At 37.4% G+C, this 22,761-nt stretch overlaps 1 non-coding gene across 1 annotated transcript; it reads left to right on the forward strand.

The window, feature by feature from the left end:
- The first annotated feature begins 20,549 nt into the window (after nucleotides 1-20,549).
- On the forward strand, nucleotides 20,550-20,656 carry LOC116874403. Its single transcript, XR_004383983.1, has one exon. It is a non-coding gene; the product is annotated as a U6 spliceosomal RNA (small nuclear RNA).
- Nucleotides 20,657-22,761: the final 2,105 nt, after the last annotated feature.

A 22,761-nucleotide genomic window follows, 5' to 3' on the forward strand; every position in this document is an offset into this window, starting at 1 on the left:
TCTTATGTTAAGTTATTTCAGCTGTAGAATAGAGAATTGTTGAAATAAATGGCTGGAGAATTCAAATTGCATTCATTCTTGACATTGGAACTGACAAATAGCTTCATTCCCCCACTGAAATGGAAAGTTTATTACTCTGAGACACAGGCGGGTAGGAGAGAGGGGGCACCCACATTTTATTTTACTGTATCTCTTCTAAGAAGCTGTGATAGAGTAAAATAAAATGCTTTTCTGAAATCCTACTGGGATCCATCTCTTGCTGCATTCTCCACATTTGACTGGAAATAAAACCAATTAAAACAGATTAATTTATAACCAGGATAAAACCCAATCTGACAGTTGGTTATTACTGCATGATCATAGAATTGTCAGGTGGAAGGAAGCTGGTAGGTGGGGGAGGTGGCATGAGAACCTAGCATCTTGATGGGTTGAGCTGGAGCACCTGCCAATCTGAACCTGCACATGGGGTGCTGGGCATTTCCAAAGAGAAATAATTGATGCTAGGGATGGACGTATGAGGTCTGAAGGACAGTTTTGCCAAAGCCCTGAAAATTGTTCACATGACAATGAAAGACTTCTTGACATTTTCTCACTACCGGATGCCTTTCACCTCTTTACCATCAGGAATCACTGCAAGGAGAGAGGCAGTGTATGTGGTGTTCAATGAAACCATGAACCCAGTGAGGCATATGGACACTGCTGGCTAGCTGGGGTTGCTGGGCTAGGCTCACCTCGGCACTTCTGTTGCGAGTCAGCCTGATCCTCTGATCTGTCATCAGAGGAAATGGGACAAAGCTGCTCATTCTTTTGCTACCGTCCCTTCCTGTCTTAAAGTCCTTGATCACTGCATCTTCCTACCTTTTCTTCTTGAACTTGTCAGAGGCCTGCATATCTATCAGATTTCATGAATTATAACTTACCCAGTTCTGCACTGGAGAACAGCCACTCTATTAAACCCTATTGACTTAACCCTGATCATTAATTTATAAAAACCTGATGAAAGGCCTCCTGAGCCTTGACATTGTCCATATGGAAATCACAAATTTCTTCTTCATGTCTCCTCAACATCACATGCCTTTATTCTCCCACTCCCCAGCTGGAATCCCTGGCAGAGAGTGGTAATCCATGCAGCCATATGTGTGACACTGTAGGCATTTCTGGCCACTTCAAAGTTTGAGCTATGACAGCAGGAGAGCAGGGAAAGACCCTGGGAGCCAAGTCTATGTTGGAGATGGACTTTGGCCCTGACCATTTAAGCACAACATAGCCCAGGACTTCTGGGGCTCCTTCTTCCACAAGGCTTGAGAGGAGTCTTCTGCAGTCATAGGGCTCCAAAGAGCATATGAGCAGATGCTCATATACTTGTGGGTGTGTCCAGTTTACTTAAGAAAAGCTCTTTCTTAGATGACCTCACCTCAGTCCCCCAACATAATTTGCATTGGTTTTATATATACATTTATAAATATATATATAAATTCAGTTGACCAACATATAGTAGTACATCGTTAGTATTTGATGTAGTGTTCAATGATTCATTAGTTTCATGTAAAACCCAGGGATTGTCACCTCATGTGCCCTCCTTAATGCCCATCACCATGTTACCCCATCCCCCCACTTACCTCCCTTCTTGCAACCCTCAGTTTGTTTCCCAAAGTCAAGAGTCTCTCATGGTTTGTCTCCATCTCTCATTTCTTCCCCTTCAATTTTCCCTCCCTTCCCTCTGATCCTCTCCATTGTTTCTTATGCTCCAAATGTGAGTGAAACCATATGATAATTATCTTTCTATGCTTGACTTAATTTCACTTAGCCTAATACCTTCCAGCTCCATCCATGTCAAGGTAAATGGTAAGTATTCATCCTCTTTGATGGCTGATTAATATTCCATTGTATGTATGAACCACATCTTCTTTACCCATTCATCTGTTGAAGGACATCTCATTTCCTTCCACAGTTTGGTTATTGTGGACACTGCTGCCATGAACATTGGGAGTGCGGGTGCCCCTTATTTTTGTTACATCTGTATCTTTGGGGTAAATACCCAGTAGTGCAATTGCTGCATCATTGTGTAGCTCTATCTTTAACTTCTTGAGGAATATCTATAATGTTTTCCAGAGTGGCTATACCAGCTTGCATTCCCATAAACAGTGTAAGAGGGTTCTCCACATCCTTGCCAACATTTGTTGTTTCCTATCTTGTTAATTTTAGCCATTTTAACTGGTGTAAGGTGGTATCTCATTGTTGCACTAGTTTCTTACAGAAGCTCTAGAATCTTAATGGTAGTGTGTAATGTCTGATAGCATTGTAGATAAAATTAAAGCAATAACTTTACCTGTATCCAAGTTGAGCCCTCTCCTGCTATACTCATCCTGATCCTTTGCAGTGCAATTCCTTTACCTATGTTTGCCTTACTAGAAAGCTCATGCCTTTTTCATACTATCCTTTATTAGAAGGAAATCAAGAATTGAATCCTTTGGTTAGAAGAAGAACAGGTAGGAAAGAACAGAACTCTCTAAGTCTGAGACTAAATAGATTTTTTGCCATCATTCATCTGAGCTAGGTAGTCCTGGGGTGTGAGCCAGAGCATCAAGGCATAATTTTAGGGGGATGCAAAAGCAGCTGTCATGAGTGCTACCCTAAGTGTATACATCAGAACAGATCTTAAAGGCTAGGAATTGAGTGTACAAGGTAGATCAGTTACGTCTCTGCCCAAAAGTGGTCTGAGTGTTATTTTTCTTTAAGAACTTCAGTGCTCTATAGGATAGATGTTACAATGTTGATAGTATGTTGATTTCATGAATTGAATTTCATTATAGAGCTACTGTTGCTAATAGCAGTCATCAGTTTTGAGCTCTTATTATGTGCCTGCCATTATACCAAGAACTTTAATATTTCATTTTATTCAATCTTCATCTGGTTTAAGTTTTCTATATCCTAATATTCAGTGAACAGACCAGAACAATCCCGCTCTTTTACAATTTTGTCTATATGTGCTCTAGACCCAGTGATGACATGATGTCAAGGGCTGTTGGCTGTTATTTGCAAGCTAAACATTGATAAAGATTGAGAAGAAAGAAAAGAGACTTAAATCTACTAGTTTGCCAAAAATATGGGCGACAAAGTCTAGTTTCTCTGCTAACATAGGAGAGAGTTATGAGTTAGTACACCTTCTCTGTTAGATCCTGCTTACCTAGACTTGCACAGCAGTCTTTATTGATTATTGGCATTCTCTTTACTAGTGAGCTGTGACATGGTGGGACAGCTTCCATGAAAAATTAGGTGTGCGCATTCTAGGCCATTGTGGAGGGATCACAGGGGACAAGAAGATAAATCATGGATTCTTCAGCCTGAACCACAAGGTCAAGTGAGTGTGTCACATTAATTCAGTGGTTCTGGTCTGTCTCTAAGAAATACCCTGCCTACTCTTAGCTTCTATGTCTTTGTGTATTGTTCCTCTATCCCTGGATGGTGTTTGTTTCTCAAATCTAATTTCTGATGTTTACTCCTAACCTTACAAATTCTTCCAAATCCATGAAGACTTTCAACCCCAAATTGGACTTCCTCCCTTCCTCTCTCTTAACTTCTTTTCTTCCTTCCTTCTCCCTCTTTGATTCTTGTCTATACCATTAAAACTTTGGTCATCACATTGTTCAGTATAGAGGTTAAATGTGAGATTATGTGGGCTTTGTAGCAAGATTGTTTGCATTTCAATCTCGGCTCTTCTGTTGCCCATCTGCACGACCGTGGGGAAGCTCCTAAACTTCTCTGTGCCTCAGTTTCCTCATCCATAAGTAGGATTGACATTAAAAGTACTTATCTAATGGGGTTAATTTAAAAACGACTAAGTTAGTATAAAGGAAACATGTAGAATTTTTCTTGGCATATAGTAAGTTCTCAATAAACACCAACCTTTATTATTACGCTATCACTATCTTTTTTTTTTATGTTTACGCTGTGGTGAAAAGAGGCTCATTCAGGTTACTCTAAGAAAAAGAGAACTAATTGTGTGGATACAAGGACATTGGCAGTGGGAATGCATCAGGATAAGGAGGCACTTTGGGGACTGGTTACTCTATCCATCTTAATCTCAAAAACTCCGTGGTATCTTTGTCAAAACATCTGCTTATTTCTTTGATTCACACTACTGATCAACCAAAGCTCTCCATACCCTTCAGTGCAAACTTTAGAGAAAGATAGGCTGATCAGTTTTCCTAATTCCTATCACTATTTCTGAGTAGAGCTCTTCAATGCAGGCCACCTCAGGATCACCTGAGTTCAGGGGAAATGTACTATAGAGACTCACACATTTCAGAGACCTAGGGAAGAATGTGCAGTCTGTTGGATGGCTGCCATGAATGCATTCTGTCAAACCCTGAGGCACTGATTGAAGAAGTTTCCACAAAAAATCCCATTAAAATGTCTCCAGTTTTCAGAGGTAAGAAGCAGTTTTTATTTCCCATGTGGAAATTACCTCTCAACTTTCTCTGATTAAAAGGAGTCACGTTCTTCAGTTATAACAATTTTCACCTTGGTGTTACACATACCTAGTAGCTTTGTTAAACCACAAAGCAACCCAACAACCCATAGCAGAAGACTAGTGGGACTTTGGAAAGAATATCTGCTTTTAAAACATCCTGGAGGGGAGACTTAAATCCAAATATTTTTATTAATTAATTTATTTTTAAAGATTTATTTATTATGTGTGTGAGAGAGAGAGAGAGAGAGAGGAGGGGTAGGTAGTGGGAGAGGGAGAGAATCTCAAGCAGATTCCCAGTTGAGCCTGGAGTCTGACCTGAGACTTGATCCCAGGACCCTGAGATCATAACCTGAGCTGAAATCAAGAGTCAGACACTTAACCAACTGAGCCATCCAAGCACCCCAAAATACTCTTAAAAAGTACAGTATACATGTATTTTGTCTTTCTCTGCATAAGATCAACATGTTAAATAAGTCAATTATGGCAACAAATTCCAGTGGGTTCACATTCAAAATTTGGCCTGGACACAGAGACAGTCTCACTCTGATTCTTCTGTATTTGATGATAGTAATTATTCAAACTTGGCTCTAGGACTCTAGGACTCTAAAAGGAAAATTCAATTCAACTTTCAACATCTATATTGTCAAGATTCTATTGTCAGGATTCTAAGGGTAGAATCTTGGAACCTGAGTCCTTATGGTACAAGAACAAGGCAAGGCTGCTTATTCCATAGTGTTCAGGACACCCAAGATTGGAAGAGCTCACAGCTTTATGTTCTACTTACCTGTTAACAGTGGCTTAATTTTGAGGTTTCATACATAAACGTTCTGAAGTTCTCTCACCTTCCTGAGGTTTATGTTAGTTTCATAAAACATTCAGGTTCAGTTTAAATCTGTTTTAAAAGTCATAGAAGCTTGAACTTATCACTAGCTTTTTAAAAGAAGCTGAAACATAAACACTGCCAGATATCTGCAATGGTAATGTTTAAAACAAACTTAAGCAACGTATAGAAATTTCCCATATCTGATAGGAACCATGTGGGGTGTGGGTTCTAGGGAAGAACAAAGAGGCTGGCTTCCCCTCTGTCCAAAGAAATACCCACAAGAGGGGATTGCTATGGTGTTATATTATGACATATTTATCTTTTATCCATTTGAACTTTTGGCTGTGTTGGTGGACTGAAGGGTGATCCACTGCTTTGACTGGTCAAGCCATTAGAAGTGTTAGGAGGATGAAGAGAAGAAGAAAAGAGGAATTAGGATAAGGTTGTGAGTCTGTGCTTGGGGAAGACACAAGCACCCAGGGAAAGCAGTGAAATCAAATTGCCACAGGTGATAGGATTAACTGAGAGAGCATTTTATATACTTCAGACCATTTCATGATGCAGTAGATTTATATTAGATCTTGAAGCCCATGGGATCCCTGAGTGAAAAAATTATGGAAAAGAATAAAAGATTCACACAGATGAAAACAGAATTTTAGTGGACCCAAGATGTTTTCTTGTAATGAGTAGCACATTCAATTCTATAAAAGGTTATGGTTATTTGTTGGCATGTGATTGATATATTGATATCTGTATATATTCAGAATTTTATAATAAAAAGACTAATGGCAGACTTTGAGATTATAAGAAAGAATTACAGCCCATGATTAAGAGTCCATGTTCTCTTCCCTGCTTAGCTGAAACTGGAGAATTAGCAAGTGGTTAACTAGAGTAATGAATCCCCGCTATCCGCTTGTTATAATATAACTTCGTGTTCTTTTTTTAAAATATTTTATTTATTTATTTGACAGACAGAGATCACAAGTATGCTGAGAGGCAGGCAGAGAGGGAAGGAAGCAGGCTCCCTGCTGGGCAGAGAGCCTGATGTGGGGGCTCAATCCCAGGACCCTGGGATCATGACCTGAGCAGAAGGCAGAGGCTTTAACCCACTGAGCCACCCAGGTGCCCATACCTTCATGTTCTTGAGGCAAGGTAAGATTTCCCATGGGAGTGAATATGTCTTTATTCACTTTATTAGGATGTTGGAAGAAGAGAGAAGTATTTGAAGATAAGGCTCACTGTCTATCCTCTTGCTCTCTCCCTTTTACACTCAAAGGGCCATCTTCATTGTTTGTCAGATTTCATCCTCACCTACCATAACCAAGATCTCAGAGCACTTAGACAAGGATACTTAGCAAAAGCCTTTTAAAACTGTACACTCTTGTCAGGACAATTGAAGGCTCGGTAGAAGAAAGATGGCAGAGACAAAACTGATAAAAAATGCTGAAACTGAAAAATTGTTCATCTCTCCACAGAAAGGCTTTCACAGAAGTACACAAATTTAGCTGAGCTGAACAAATTATTCAACTCAAATCAGCAGGGAAAACCAGGGGTAGATTAAGCAATGATTGATAAATTAAGTGGATAATTATTTCTATTTTTTAAAAATTTTTGCTTTAATTGCATTTTCCTTTAAATATGTATGGTAGAAGTCTTAGGATATTCTGAGTTCAGAAGAGTAATTTGATGTTTGGCAAACTGATAGAGCTTGGAGTGAGAAACTCTAGGGATTGTCAGGAGGGTGCTCATCCTTAAGGAAAGGGAGTCTGACCTATAAACTTGACCTATTGTGAAAGGGAGTTTCAGGGTCTGAAAGGAGAATAATTCTGAGAACAATGTAGTGACTGCCACTTGGGTTTTTAGAAAGCACAAGGCACACTCTCTATGCCCCCAATTCCTGCACTGGGTCCTTGAAAGAGAAGTGAGTGTGCAGAAGTAAAAACAGAAAGCTATTTCACTTAAAATTCTTCATGACTTGGAAGCACTAGTGGCATGGCTTTGGTATCACTATGACAAAATCTATTCTAAAATGGGAGTAGAGGGGCTCCTGTGTGACTCAATTGTTTAAGTGGCTGCCTTTGACTCAGTCATGATCCCATGGTCCTGGGATGGAGTCCCATATCAGGCTCCCTGCTCAGCAGGAATCCTGCTTCTCCCTCTCCCAGTCCCCCTGCTTGTGTTCCCTCTCTCACTGTGTCTCTCTCTGTGAAATAAATAAATAAAATATTTAAAAAAAAACCCTTCTTTTTCTAAGTGATCCCATGGTACTTCATACTTCTCCTTTAGCAATACTTATTCACAATTATATTTCTTTTCTTTGTCTTTCTTCACTGCAAGTTTATAAGCTCTATGAGGATAAAGACATAGCTGTCTTATTGCCTGCTGGATCAAAGTAAGTGTTTAATAAATGTTTGTTTGACCATAAATAGGAGAAGATGAAAGCAGATATGTGTGGCAGAGACAATGGTATCTGGTAGGTGATGGGTACGCAGAATAAACATTAACTTTGCTGGTATGAACCACACAGTAACTGACTGAAATTGCTGATAAGACTTATTTATAAGCATATGTAAGATATGTCCTAAACAGTTCCAGAAATGCTTTGGGGTTGGGAAGAGAGGAGATGCTATAGAGGAATGTAGTCCTTCATGGCTAGATTGGAGGAGTGGGGGGAGGGTCAGTAATATCTAGGTGATTATTATTGTGATTTAATCTATCTTTATAGGTAGGTGTGCTTGGGTATATACTATATATATATTATACCATATCATAATATGTATCATTATATCATAATATATCACTATATGTCATAATGTGATATAGGGTTAATATGTATTTTTATTTGTTGCCCCACCCAGGCTGTAAGCTCTATGAAGTCAGGTGCTCGATTTGTCATGTTCTTTGCTCCATTCCTGATTCAAGAGGGATATTTGTCATATAGTAGATACTCAATAAATATTGGTTAAACACTTTACACTACTCTATGTTAATTCTTATTAAGTAGTATGCTAAACTACTATTCTTTCTTTTTTGTTTATTTTTTTAAAACAAAATTAAGTGGAAATCAAACTACATCCTTTCTCCACTTTATCATGTCTATAGGGAATCTAGCTACCGAGATTAAAATGGCTTAACTAAGGCTCCAAAGTCCACCTGGTGGCTGCTTAACTTAATCACACTCAAATTACCTCAGAGGAAATTAACAGCTTTTCAAGAGCTGAGCTTGACATCTCAAACATGTAGGAGCCCTAGGGTGCTTACGTGCCCACACTGCACCTCACTCTGGAGACAAGAGCAGCACCATATTAAGCAGTGGGGAGATATCATTAAGGTTATGATTAAACTGCCTTGCAGGGCAAAAATTATCCTGCTGAGAGAAGGCCAAAGTCCTGCCAAAAAAATCACTGCTTTGTTACTTATTACACATTTCTAGTGATTTTTTTTCTCAAGTCAAAAATAGCAATAGGAAATATTCTGCCTTAACATGAAGGTTGGCATGATAAAGGGTAGGAAATGCAGAGTTGGGTGTTATAGAAGCAATGAATGAGTGCTCAGGAAATAGAGTTATGGGGGACATTCAGGGTCAAGTACAGAGGAGTAGGGAGCGTTGGGAGCTGACCCTGGGAGGATCAGGAACATGACCAAGAAAGAAAGTTGAAAAAGAAAGAAAGAAAGAAAGAAAGAAAGAAAGAAAGAAAGAAAGAAAAGAAAAGAAGGAAGGAAGGAAGAAAAAAAGAAAAAAAGAAACTTGAAGATCAGTAGTTTGGGAAATCATGTATAGCACTGGTGATGACAGCAAAGTGAATAGTTTCCAGGGTTATCTTAGAGCAAGAGAATGGCATCTTTCCCCAGAGCTGCTTTTAATGAAAAGCTAAGCACGTGCCAGCTCTTGCTGCCTGGGTGTGTGTAGCACCTGGCCCCTCACTCCATAGCTATCTTGGCTTATGATAACAGAGTGAGTTCCAGATGGGGAAGGCTTGACTCTCTCTAGATACTGGATTTGATGAGTCTATTAGGGCAAAGCAAAAAAATAAAACATTGGTGTCATTTTTAAATCCATTGCTATTGTCAGAGTTCAATGCATAAAACAGAAACGACTCTGGGTATCTTAAGTGGAAAGGGACTACTTAATATGGAAAATTAGGTGCTTCAGAATAATTGGAATTGCTACAGCAATAGAGTCAAAGGTTGAAATCATTGAGCTCGAGGACACAATACTAGAGCTGCAATCCAGAGATCAGAAAGCTACTGTCTTTGTCACAAATAAACTCTTGACACTCACAGTTGCTACATTTGGATGCCATTACTGCATCTTGATTCTCATATGTTCAAGGCTTCAACTGTCAGCGCAAACAGCAACAGAAAGATGACCTCTGCTCACTTCCATCTTCTAAGTATCATTCAAGTGATCCAATTGGTAGAACCTAAATTGTACAGACTCTGAGGAAATGTGGAAAGTGGGATATTGTTTTTGTTCATAGTATTCATGTTTCTCTGGCCAAGGGTCAGGACCAGGGTAAAGTAAGTGAGGCAACTACAACATGAACTTTACAGAGGTACTCGCTCTTAGGGTCAGGAAGGCATGGATGTCCACCTCACAGGAATATTGCGATAATTAAACGAGATACATTTTTATGGAACTTAGTGTAGTTTTTAATACATAGTGAGTGCTCATTAATTATTAGATCGGTAATTATTGTCGGTAATTATTAGATCAGTAATTATTAGTTGAAAGAAAAGACCTTTCAAAATCTTGTTACCCCTGCCTAATTCTTCCACACATAACAATGACTTCTTAAAAGTCTACCTTAGACTTTTTCACTTAATGATTGTATGAAATGTAGATACTTATGGGAATGATAACCCTAAGCTATGACCATTTAAATCTTACATAAATACAGAATATTTTTAAGCAAAGAAATAGTAGGAAAAATATTAGGATTCCAGCTGTTGAAGAAGACAGAAAAGAGAAAAGAGGAAGGAGAAGAGATTTAAAATTAAAAGTTGGGTCAATAGCTACCAGGGTCTAGTCAAGATACATGACTCTAGAAAAATCACTTCATCTTTTTGGATTTCACTTTGGCACCCACTAAATGATGATATATATTATAGTCATGTGATTTTCAAACTGTTGTAAGAGTTTGGAAGTTTGGGAATATTTTTATCCTCTCCCCATGCCCCCCCACAAAAGAAAAAAAAAACCTAAAATGAAAGTCTATCTCACACCACACACAAAAATTGATTCTAGGTAAATTTTAGATATAAATGCAAAAGGTAATGTAATAGGCTTTGAGAGGATAACATAGGATAATTATCTTTATCCCTGAGTTAGGCAAAAGTTTTTTTAAAAGGCACAAAAATAATTTATTTTAGAGGAAATATTTGGTAAGTTGGACTACAGTAAAATTAGGGACTACTGGTCATCAAAAGACACCAATAAGAGAGTAAAAAGGTAAGCCATAGAATAGAAGGTATATGAAATATACAGTAACCAAAAAAGAACTCATATCTGGACTCTATATCTCTGTCTCTATAAAACTCCTAGAAACCAATAAAAAGGAGCCAGATGTCCAATAGAAAAACGGGCAATGGTCTTCACCAGGTACTTAACAAGTGGTCACTAAAACATATGAAAAGAAGCTTCAACTCATTTGTCATCAGAGAAATGCAAATTAAAATCATAATATGTGTATGATTTTATATATACATGTATATATCATATTTTCTTTATCCATTCATCCATTAGTAGGCACTTAGATTGTTTTCATGTCATAGCTGTTGTGAATGTGATAAACATGGGGGTACAGATATCTCTTTGAGATAGGGGTTTTATTTTCTTTGTATATACACACAGAAGTATTATTGCTGGATCATATGGTAATTCTATTTTTAATTTTTTGGGAAACTCGCATATGTTTTCCATAGTGGCCGGACCAATTTACATTCCCACCAGCAATGCGCAAGTGTTTCCTTTTCTCCACCAGAATGTATTATTTTGTTTTCCTTTTCTCTACCAGCATGTGTTATTTTGTTTTTTGACAATAGCCATTCTACTAGCTGAGATGATATCTTACTGTGGTTTTGCATTTCCCTGATGATTAGCGATGTTGAGAATCTTTTCATGTACGTGTTGACCATTTGTACGTCTTTGGGAAAAAAATGTCTATTCAGGTCCTCTGCCCATTTCAAAATCAGATATTTTTTGTTATTGAGGCATATGAGTTTCTTACATATTTTGATATCAACCCTTATCAGATATATAGTTTGTAAATATTTTTCTCCCATTCTGTAAGTTGCCTCTTCATTGTATTGATTGTTTCTTTTGCTGTGCAGAAGCTTTCTAGTTTGATGTAGTCCAACTTATTTATTTTTGCTTTTGTTGCTTGCTTGTGCTTTTGGTATCACATCCAAAAAAATGTTGTGAAGACCAACGCCAAGGAGCTTTTCCCTGTGTTTTCTTCTAAGAGTTATATGGTTTCGAGTCTTGCATTTAAGTCTTTAACCCATTTCAAGTTAATTTTTTGAGTGGTGTAAAATAGAGGTCCAATTTTATTCTTTTGCATACAAATATCCAGTTTTCTTGGCACCATTTCTGGAAGAGACTATCCCTTCCCCATTGAGTATTCTTGGCTCTCTTGTCTAATATTAGTTGACTATGTAGGTGTGGGTTGATTTCTCGGCTCTTGATTCTGTTCCATTGGTCTGTATGTATATTTTTATATCAGTACCATACTGTTTTATTATAGCTGTGTAATAAAGTTTGAAATAAGAATGCATGATGCCTCCAGCTTTGTTCTTTTCTCAAGATTGTTTTGGCTATTTAGAGTCTTTTGTAGTTTCACATGAATTTTAGGATTTTTTTTCTATTTATGTGAAAAATGCCATTGGAATTTTGATAGGGATTATACTGCATCTATAGATGGCTTTGGGTTGCCCATACGACCACTTTGAAAAATTATCATTATCCACTCAAGTTAAATATCTGTATACTTTATAAACACAAATTTCTTATGTATTATAATACATCTAAAGAATGATCAAAATTGCCCTTATAATAATAAAAAATAGACAAAGCCAAAATGTCCATGAAGAGTGAAATAGATAAATTTGGTATACTCATGTACTACAAGTCTAAATATTCTGAAAATGAATAAAATATTATTACACAGAACAAAACATAGAAACCTTATAAATACAATGCTATCAAAAGAATCCAGTCTCATAATGTTTCATCTGTATTATTTTAATTAATATGAAGTTTAAAAATAGGAACTATGCATTTATGGTGTCAGATTAATAAGTCAGAATAGTATTTAACTTTGGGGAGGAGGAAGGGACAAGTGATTAATAGTTGGATGAAGGACTTCTGAAATGCTGCTAATGTTCTATTTTTGTTCTAGGGATGGTTACATGAATGTGTTCTTTTTATGACATGTCATCAAGCTTAAAATATATGATCTTTCTGTATATTTGTTTCATTTCAGTAAAAATGTAAAACAATAACAACAATAAATAAAAGGTAAGAAAAGGACCCCAATGGAAAAGAAAAAAAAATAAACAGAAGTTGTATTTTGTTATTATAAATCATCTTCTATTTTTAAATTGAACAATACTTAACAAAGTTAAATTAGAAAAATAAGGGTACTTTAATTATTATACATCAGCATTTATGCATAATATTTACCTTTTTGCCCCATTGACCTATTCACTCTTCTATCAACAAATCCCTGAATCACAAAGATAGGTAGTTCAAATGATATACATACTTTTAAATAGTTCATCTTGCAGTTTGAAATGGTAGGAACACTTTCCACTGAGGTCTGCACAAAACCTAACTAGTATCATTTGGCAAGTTAATGCATTTATTTGTCTCCTATGCATTAAAAACTGGCATAAAATATATTTGTATGTACATGGTCTTTTCTTTTTTTAATTTTTATTTTTAATTATTATGTTCAATTAGCCAATATAGAGTACATCATCAGGTTTTTAAAAAGATATTATTTATTTATTTGACAGACAGAGATCACAAATAGGCAGAGAGGCAGGCAGAGAGGGAGGGAAGCAGGCTCCCCGCCAAGCAGAGAACCCGACATGGGGCTTGATCCCAGGACACTGAGATCATGACCTGAGCTGAAGGCAGAGGCTCAACCCACTGAGCCACCCAGGTGCTCCACATCATCAGTTTTTGAAGTAGTTTTCAACAACTCATCTGTTGTGTGTAAAACCCAGTGCTCATCACAACAGGTGCCCTCCTTAATACCCATCACCCGCCTATTCTATTCCCCCAACCTTCTCCCCTCTGTAACCCTCAGTTTGTTTCCCAGAGTCCAGAGCTCTCATGGTTTGTCTCCCTCTCTGATTTCTTTCCATGTAGTTTTCCCTCCCTTCCCCTGTGGTCCTCCATGCTATTCCTTATGTTCTACATATGAGTGAAACCATATGATAATTGTCTTTCTCTGCTTGACTTATTTCACGTAGCATAATCCCTTCCAGTTCCATCCATGTTGATGCAAAGGTAGGTATTCATACTTTCTGACTGCTGAGTAATATGGTCTTTTCTTAAATATAGTCAGATACCTATCTTTGTATCTATACATCTATCTGTCCATCCACCCATCCATCCATCCATCCATCCATCACCTGTCTATTGATAACTTGAATCAAAAATCAAATATGGAGAGTACCCTAAAAACCTGACAAACACAGTTTGGAACCTCCTGGATTGTTTTGTTTGTTCTGTCTAGTTCCTGATGGTAAGATGGTGGCTGGGGATGCAACACATTTCCTGGGAGGAGGCTGTTTCCCTGCTTCTGAGGGCTAGCCTGCCAAGAAGGCAGCCAAATCTTTCCTGAGCACTACACAAAATTTCTTACTTTCCTTTGTGAGTGGAAGGCCATGGCAGGTTTCCGCTTCTTTTGTAGACTGCCTGGCAGTCCCTCCCAAACTAGGGGAATGAGGTGGCTGTGGAATAAGTGAATTTACTCTGTAGTGGCAAGGTGAGAAGCATAGCCTTTTGCTGTTTCATGTCCATATCTGTGCCATCTAACAGTAAGATGAATGTCTCCACAGACTACATGAGATCCAAAGGATTGAGTAAAACCATTGCTTTTTGTTTGCAAAGTCAGGTTTTTCACTTTTCATCTTGCTTGAAACAGACTTGACAAGAATTTGACACAAATACCCATACCCTCCTTACTGAACCATCCTTGGGTCTGTAACACTATAACCTCTCTGTGTTGCTTTTTACCCCGCTGGCTCTCAGTAGTCTTTGCTGATTTCTCTACTTTCCCCTTAACCTTAAATATTAGAATTCCTTTAAGGTCTAGCATAATCCTCATCTTATCTCACTCTAAATACTTTCTCCCTAGGTGATCTCATCCATTTCCATGGTTTTAAATATCCTATATATGTCAACGATATCAAATTATATATCCAAGTTCACTATCTTGTTCTGAGCATCCAAAAAAGTTGTCAAAGGAATATGAGTTCCCCAAAACAATCAAACATCTGAGTTATATAAGGATTAAAAAAGAAATGCACAATATGGTACCTATTCTAAGAGGAATAATTGGTGGAATAGAACAAACAAGTATTTATGATAAGTATAAAAAGTATTTTCAAAGAAATAAAGATATTCGAAATATAAAGCAGAAATAACAGTTATTAAGAATAGCTAAAGTGACATCAGCGATTATCTCTCTGGCAGAGCTCAGGAGGAGGACACAGAATCTCCTCTAGGATGGAAGGGGCATAGGTGAGGCCCCAGGAAAACAGTTCAACCTCATAAAATAAGGTCACCTTGATAATTAAGGCCACAGGTAGTAGGAGAAGCAGATCTAGACTGGAGGAGTCCCGCCTACTCTGAGTGGACTGACAGTTACATAGTCAATATCCCTTCTCTCTCCTGCTGCTGCCTCCTCTCCTGAACAAGACAGGTGAGAGGGAGGCACCCAAAGTTTCCCTACTGCTGGGAAGGTGAAGACTGAGAACTAACAGTAAGGGGTAGGGAGGGAGAACGAGGAGGGAGAGAGAGCGGGGAGGGAGAAGAGAGAAGGAGGAAAGGAGGAAGAGGGAGAGGGAGAAGAGAGAAGGAGGAAAGGAGAAAGAGGGAGAGAAGCTTGTAGAAAGAGAGGGAGAGGGGGAGGGAGGGAGAGAGTGGACAAGAGTGAGTGTCCTACCTGGAGACTGAAGAGAAACTCCATGGCAACTATAAAGATAATATTTGAATTTTACAGAATATTTTTCTGAATGAGACTGAGATTTTAGTAAGTGAATGGGATAATAGAAAATATATGTATTGATTCCTGCCCCCTTATTCCTGGCACAGAGCTCCTGAAACCCTCATAATTTCATAAGTGATAAGGACACTAGGAACATCTCTTGTTTCAAAATTTGTCTCTGACCCTACTCTTGACATGGGGCAGCTAAAAACTCTTGTAAATTCCTGAGTGATAAGAGCACTAGGGACATCTTGTGTTCTAATGAGCTGACTCCACGTGGGTGCTGGATGTCACCTGGATGGGGGCTTGTCACCGGAAAGACCAAGCCATGATTAGAAGCTTGGAATTTTCAGCTCTGCCCCACTCCCACTCCAGAGAGGCAGAGAGGCTAGCAATGGAGTTAGTAATTGGTCATGCTTGCAGGATGAAGCCTCCATAGAATCTCAAAAGTATGGTGTTGGGGGAGCTTCCAGTTAGGTGATCACATCAATCTACTAGAAGAGTGATAGGTCCCATTCCACCGAGACAGAAACTCCCCCCTAATTGGGGAGTTCCTTTTGTTCCTTTTCATCTGGCTGTTTATCTGTATCCTGGATCATATCCTTTAATGAACTGATAATTGTAAGTAAGCATTTCTCTGAGTTCTGTGAGGCAATCCAGCAAATTAATCAAACCCAAGGAGAAGGTGTTTCTATACTCCAGTCTATAGCCAGTATATCCTCCAATCTATAGAAGTATAGTTGATAACCTGAATATGTGTCTGGCATCTGAAATGTGTGAGGGTGGGGGGTGGGGACAGTCTTGTGGGTCTGAGCTCTTAACCCATGGGAATCTGATAGTGTCTCCTGGTAGTGTCAGAATTGACTTAAATCGCTGGTGTTGCAAATAATTGATAGTTGTGGAGGACAAATTTCCACATATTTGGCAACCAGATGTATCATAAGTAAAGAGTTCCATGTGACTAGGAAAGGAGACACAAAGGAGAGAAACGCAATAGGGAAGAACCCTACAGGAGGGAAATGACTGAGCTTTTCCATTTTAATGAAAGTATAGAAGTCATTACACTGGGCTAAAATTTAAGCAGGAATAGAATGGAATGAAAATGAGACATGTGCTCTAAGCAGATTGAGTGTTCAAGGCCAAGAAAAGTACAAGAAATTTTGAGAATAACACATAGTGCCTATTATACCTAATTGAATTGAGAGTTCTGAATTCACCAAGCAATTATTTGTTGATCACCATGTATGCCTAAGCAACTGTCTTGATATTAGAGATACAGCGGTGTGTAACTTTGATAAAAATCTCTTCATTCATGGAGCTTACTTTCTAGTAGCAATCAAATCCGCTATATATGTTACATACTGAGGGATGTCTAGCCATACAGCTGTGTCTCCATTCCTAAAGCAACCCTGTTCAAGGGAATTTTCTGCAGTGATGAAATAGTTCTGTATCTGTGCTCTCTAATGTGGCCACTATGACTGAAGAACACAATTTTTAAATTATATTTAATTTTAACTCATTTCAATTTAAATAACCACCTGTGTTTAGTGCCTGCCATTTTGAACAGAGTTCCTATAGAATTTTTAGTGAAACTGTACAGTTAATTTTTATTTAAAACTCTCACACAACCTAGGACTCAGAGCCAATCTGTATGCCTGTTCCATTGACACTTGAAAAACAAATCATGTCTTTTCAGAATAAAAAGTTTAATAAATATCATCTAGATATACCCTGTTCTTTATGTTATTTAGGATGTTGATATTGTTATTGATTATATTCAATCAGTTGATCTATCATGGACTGAGAGTAGTAAACTAAAACTTCCTTCATTTATGTGCTTCTGCTAAAGTCTCAGCTTCCAGAATTCTATAAGTTTGTCCTCAGCTGGACACTGTGTTCCCTGTAATTGCTGTTTATTTGAAAACAAGGGTTTCAGAAAAGTGCCACAATCACCATTTTATACTTAACATGAAACATAATAAGGAAATAGATATTCTCCTTTGCCCCACTACAAACCACCACCTGGTTTTGCAACTTCAAGGCTTTCTGGCTTTCCTGGACCAGGAGGTCACATAACTAGCACTACGTCCTTGAACACCAAAACATAGGAGCTATCCAGACTTCACAGACATATTTGTTTGTCTCATAAATAATTGGGGAAGGGCCATGTAGAACTGGAAATAAATATCTGAAAAAGTTGGTTTAGTAGTAGCTTAATGGTGTCAGGATAGTTTCACTGTGAACCTTTTGATCTTTGCTTCATGTTTATCTTTGCATAGTTACCAGATGGCTGCTGGAGGTTTAGACATTATGTCCACATCCAAAGGAGGAAATGGGGAAGGGAAAAGGCCTTATCATTTACATCCATTCTTTTTTCCCAGAAAACATAATCTTTCCCAGGAATGTCTTGCATATGTGTCATTAGCCATAAGTATGCCTGTCAATGGACACTGTAAACTTTTAGTAGGAAAGCAGAAGCAAGAATTTAACCAGACACAGTGACACCCAAAATAAAATAAAATTTAATCACCAAAGAAGAAGGAAACAGATATTGAACAAGTGACTAACAGTAGGGATCCAACTTATTTTTCTTTATATAGTGGACCAATTTCCCAGAAGAGAAAAAGCAATTAATGATTTTACACAACTGCCTTTAAATCACAAATCTCCCAGTCCATGGGATTGGAATGAAACAAATGCAAGTAATGGACCTATCGTATCCTCAAAATCACTTTTGTATTTCAATGAAGAGTGCTAATAGATTGAGCTCGTTACAGTAGCCGAATCCTTCCTATACTATTAGGAGTATCTTAGGAAGCACCTCAGCTCCACATACACTCCTGTCACACCCTAACATCAGTTTGACATACGTGCATCAACTTGATTGAACCTCTGTGAAAATTATTCGGGTGGAATAGAGCAATGGAATGGCACTCTACAAATGTGGGAAGAGCTAAAATAGCAAAGAAAAAAAGTCAGTGTAAGCATAATAAGCCACGGAGGTATTGGCTGGAGAGATAGGAAGGGGCCATGCATAGACTTGTAGGTCAATGGTAAGGATCAAAGATTTTATTCTAAGTACAATAAGAAGCTGTTAAGGTATTTAAGTCATAGAGTGTTTGCTTGGTTTACAAATTTTACTAGTGTAGTCATCCGTGGGAAAAACAATGTAAATGTGTCCTAATATCTTTTGTAAAGTTGAAGAAGTAATTTGTCAATTTCAGTGTATTCAAAGAGTTCCTTTGATAGGTATCTGCTGTACCTCACACATCCAATGAGGAAAGTGTAGCTGTGTATATCAGAGGAGGTTTTCATCAGACTTCTCTCTCTCTCAAATGCACAGACTTACAGAGTTCTATGGCAAATAAACATCCCTTTCATGGGTTCGTTTCCATCTTGTAGTCTTATGCCATTATCTGTGTGTTACCCTAATAACTGGACCTATCATGTTTGTTAATGACACCATTGGACATTCTGGGATTAGAATTGACTGTTTTTGATGAACTTTTAAAAGAAAATGTTTGGCTTCTATATGGGTAATAGGGCAGAGGAGGCAAAAGTGGATGGGAGGAGGAGTTAGGAGTTACTTCAAAGATCATGGATGCCTGGGTTAGATTTTTGCCAATGGGCAGAAGAAAACTGTGGATGATATAAGATATAATATGAAGGTAAAATAGAATTAATGATGGACTCCATTCAGGAAGGCAGAGAGAGGGATTAATGAAGTATAAATACTTCCCTAGTTGTGGGTAAAATAGTGCTTGCAGAGTATTGGTTATATAGTAGTAATACCTACTGAATGAATGAGAAAAAGAAGTTATAATAGTCACAACATGTACAATACAGTTTTAGGATATTTATGATATGTGTAAGACAGGGCTTGTTATTCTTTCTTTACAGATGTGGAAACTGAGGCTCACCCTCTCATAGTTCTGCCATTGCCAGTCTGGAGACTGGTTAGAGAAAAAGATGTGATGTAACAGAGGATAAAGCAAATAGGGCCACTGAATCTTAAAGAAGCTTAGAAGAAGGTGGGAACACTTGTGTGCACACGGCAGAAGGGTGTAAGGGAAAAATAGAGGCCGCACAATGGACTTTGAGCAGTTTGGTTGTGGGTGATGAACTGGGTATCCTTTTGATACGTGCTTTTAAAAAAATTAACACATAATGTATTATTTGTTTCAGGGGTACAGGTCTGTGATTCATTGGTCTTACACAATTCGCAGCGCTCACCATAGGATGTAGGGGTTGTGATTACTTTTGACTATTGGGGTAGTCCTTTTTCTACATGATTCTAAGCAGAAGATTGAGTTCATTAAGGTTCCAACTTTAATGTTTCTCAGCTAATTTTGTCACCTTGAGTGTACACATGAAATGTGACTTGAGCAAAGGTTGGTTTGCAAGGCAGAGCATGATTTGGGGGCAGTGAGAAAATGGAGTTGGCCAGTTTTATGTTCAACTTTGTGAAAGGCAAGATTGGAGGGGCTTATTGGATACAGGTTATGGAAGGCCTGGAAAAAATGTGAATTGAAATCCTTACTAGCCAGATTTGTTGTACATTAATTCTCTCTCTGAAAGAAATTTTAGAAAATACAGAAAATTAAGACAATAGAAAGTATCCATACCTCTCTTGTGTGAAAATGACAATTTTAAAGGATATTTTATTCTAGCCTTCTGTATTGATGCATGTATATATGAGTGTAAAAACTTCTTAGTATGATTAATAATTGAAATTATACTATCCATAACTTTTTATAACCTATTAAAAGAATTCCATGAACACTTTCTTATTAAATAATCTTTTCAAAATGACTTTGGGTGGCACACAGTAGTCTATCATATGGGTGTGTTATGAATTACTTAACTATTTCCTTTTAGACTTTATTTGAACTATTTTCCCATTTACATAATGGACCTTATTATTAGCTATTTCTTTTTTAAAAATTCTATATCGTTAACATTCATGTATTAAATCTGTAACTGATAAATTTTCCAGAATTAGAAGTACTGATCAAAAGTAATGAGCACTATGCTCACTTTGGCAGCATATCTAATGAAATTGGAATGATACAGAGGAGATCAACATGGCTCCTGTGCAAGGATGACACACAAATTTATGAAGCATTCCATATTTTGGGATATTAACTAGACTTATTATGGTGATCATTTCATAATATATATAAATATCAAATCATTATGCTGTATACCTGAAACTAGTATGATGTTTTATGTCAATTATACCTCAATTAAAAAAAAAACATAATGAACAATTTTAGAGTTCTGGGTAGATATGACAAATGGCCTGTCAGGTTTTAACCCCTTTGTATGCCTTGCAGTAAAGGATCAAATTTCCCATTTCATTGCTTTCTCTCCACTACTAGGAATTAGCTTTTAAAACATGAAAAAGAATATCTCATAATTTTAATTTGCATGTCTTTGTTATTAGTGAGTTCCAACATTTCTCATGTGTTTATCAGCTAGTTTTCTCTTAAAAATTAAATTCATGTGTTCAGTTTATCTTTCCGTTCTGTCTTCATCATTTACGACAGCTTGGACCCAACACAGAGGGATAACTAAATAAATATTTTTACAAGTAACTGAAAATCCATATGGACTTTCACCCAGGAACCAATAATGCATATAGTTTGTTGCTGCTCCTCTTCTATTAATCTTCTTAAATTTAATTATTTCTCCTGTGAAATGTAATATTCAGGGAAAATGTGATTTTTTTTCTCGCTGCTCTCTAGAGTCCTAAGAGACATTCTCTCAGTTGAAACTTCTCTCTTCGTTTTCACTGTATATCATACATCACCAGCAGGAACCCTTAGGTTATGGGAGGGCAGTGTATGGACTACATATTTATCGAACTCTAATTGTATGACTAAATGAATGCACCAGCCATGCAAATATAAATGTAAGTCTTAAAAATAATAATTTACATAATTAGCTGACAAGAAGGCTTGAGTTATTATTTAAGTTCATATATAACCTTACATTGTCAAGTGTTCATTTATGCTCTGTTCTTTCCAGCATGATTGAGCTGTTTGGTAGTTTTATTTATGACTCATGCTTAGATTCATTTTGCAGTGCTGATAATGTTGAGATAATGGGAATTTATAGTTAGCTCTGACAAGAGGCCATAAAACAAATGACTGGATGTTTTCTCTATTGCCACGGGCTCGATTTATAACATAAAGTACTTAATAATTGTTATTAATGAACCCACTGTGGTTGGTATATAGACACAGCTGGAAATCACATCTGTTATCAGACAGCCTGGGTTGAGTACAGTACAAACACTGCAGGGAATTAATAGCTACAAAAGGAAATGACATCACAGAGCCATAGGAAGTGCCCATAGATGTTAGCTACACTGAGGCAGAAGAGATTTAGGATAGATTTTAGGAGAAATGACAGATAATTTGATACTCTTTAGAATTTTTCTTCGATAGGGATCCAAAATATCTTTAATTACAAGCTAGAGGTCCAGTATCAATCCATATATTAAATATTAGTAAAGTTTACATCTTATTTTTTAGATCAAAATAAATAAAAACAGTCCAAATTCAGCCTGCCAACTTACCTTTCGAAGCTTCTCTTCTGCAGCATTTTTTGAAACATTCTATCTTATTCAAATTGGGTTATTTGTCTTTGTTTTTATAGACTTATGCTTACCTTATGTTGCTATCTCCAGCTGAGGCCATTCCAAACTATTTAAAGACAGAAAGAACTACTTGTACTTATTTCCTCTCTCTCTCTCTCTCTCTCTCATCTATTCTCATTTGTCTCCATTCTCAATTTTCATTCTCCCCATTCACCATTAGTAAACATTGTAATACATATTATATGCATTATTTGATTATATTTGAAGTATATTTGCTTATTTGATTATATGCTTTTTGTGTGTGTGACTTTTTTTTAAATTTGTGGAAGTTGTGGTAAATCACAGCTCTCAATTTACTTCTTTTACTTAGCAGTGAAGTGTCAGCCTTGATACTCCCTAAATATCTAGTCCATTCTTTGCAAATGTTTCATAAGATTCCATGTGTATCCATCAAAATTGACCGTCTACTCTCCAGACAGTGACGGGCACTCAGCTTTCTCTGAATCCCTATCACAATAAACAAGGTAATGATTGGCATTTTTATGTATGTCCGTGTGCATCAATGGGAGAATTTCTTTAGGCTACATACCTAAGAGTGTATTTCCTGGGTCATACCTGTGTGTGTAGACTTGATTAG

The sequence above is a fragment of the Lontra canadensis genome, unplaced genomic scaffold (assembly GCF_010015895.1).
Source record: "Lontra canadensis isolate GAN:19392208 unplaced genomic scaffold, GSC_riverotter_1.0 scaffold36, whole genome shotgun sequence".
Lineage (NCBI taxonomy): Eukaryota > Metazoa > Chordata > Mammalia > Carnivora > Mustelidae > Lontra > Lontra canadensis.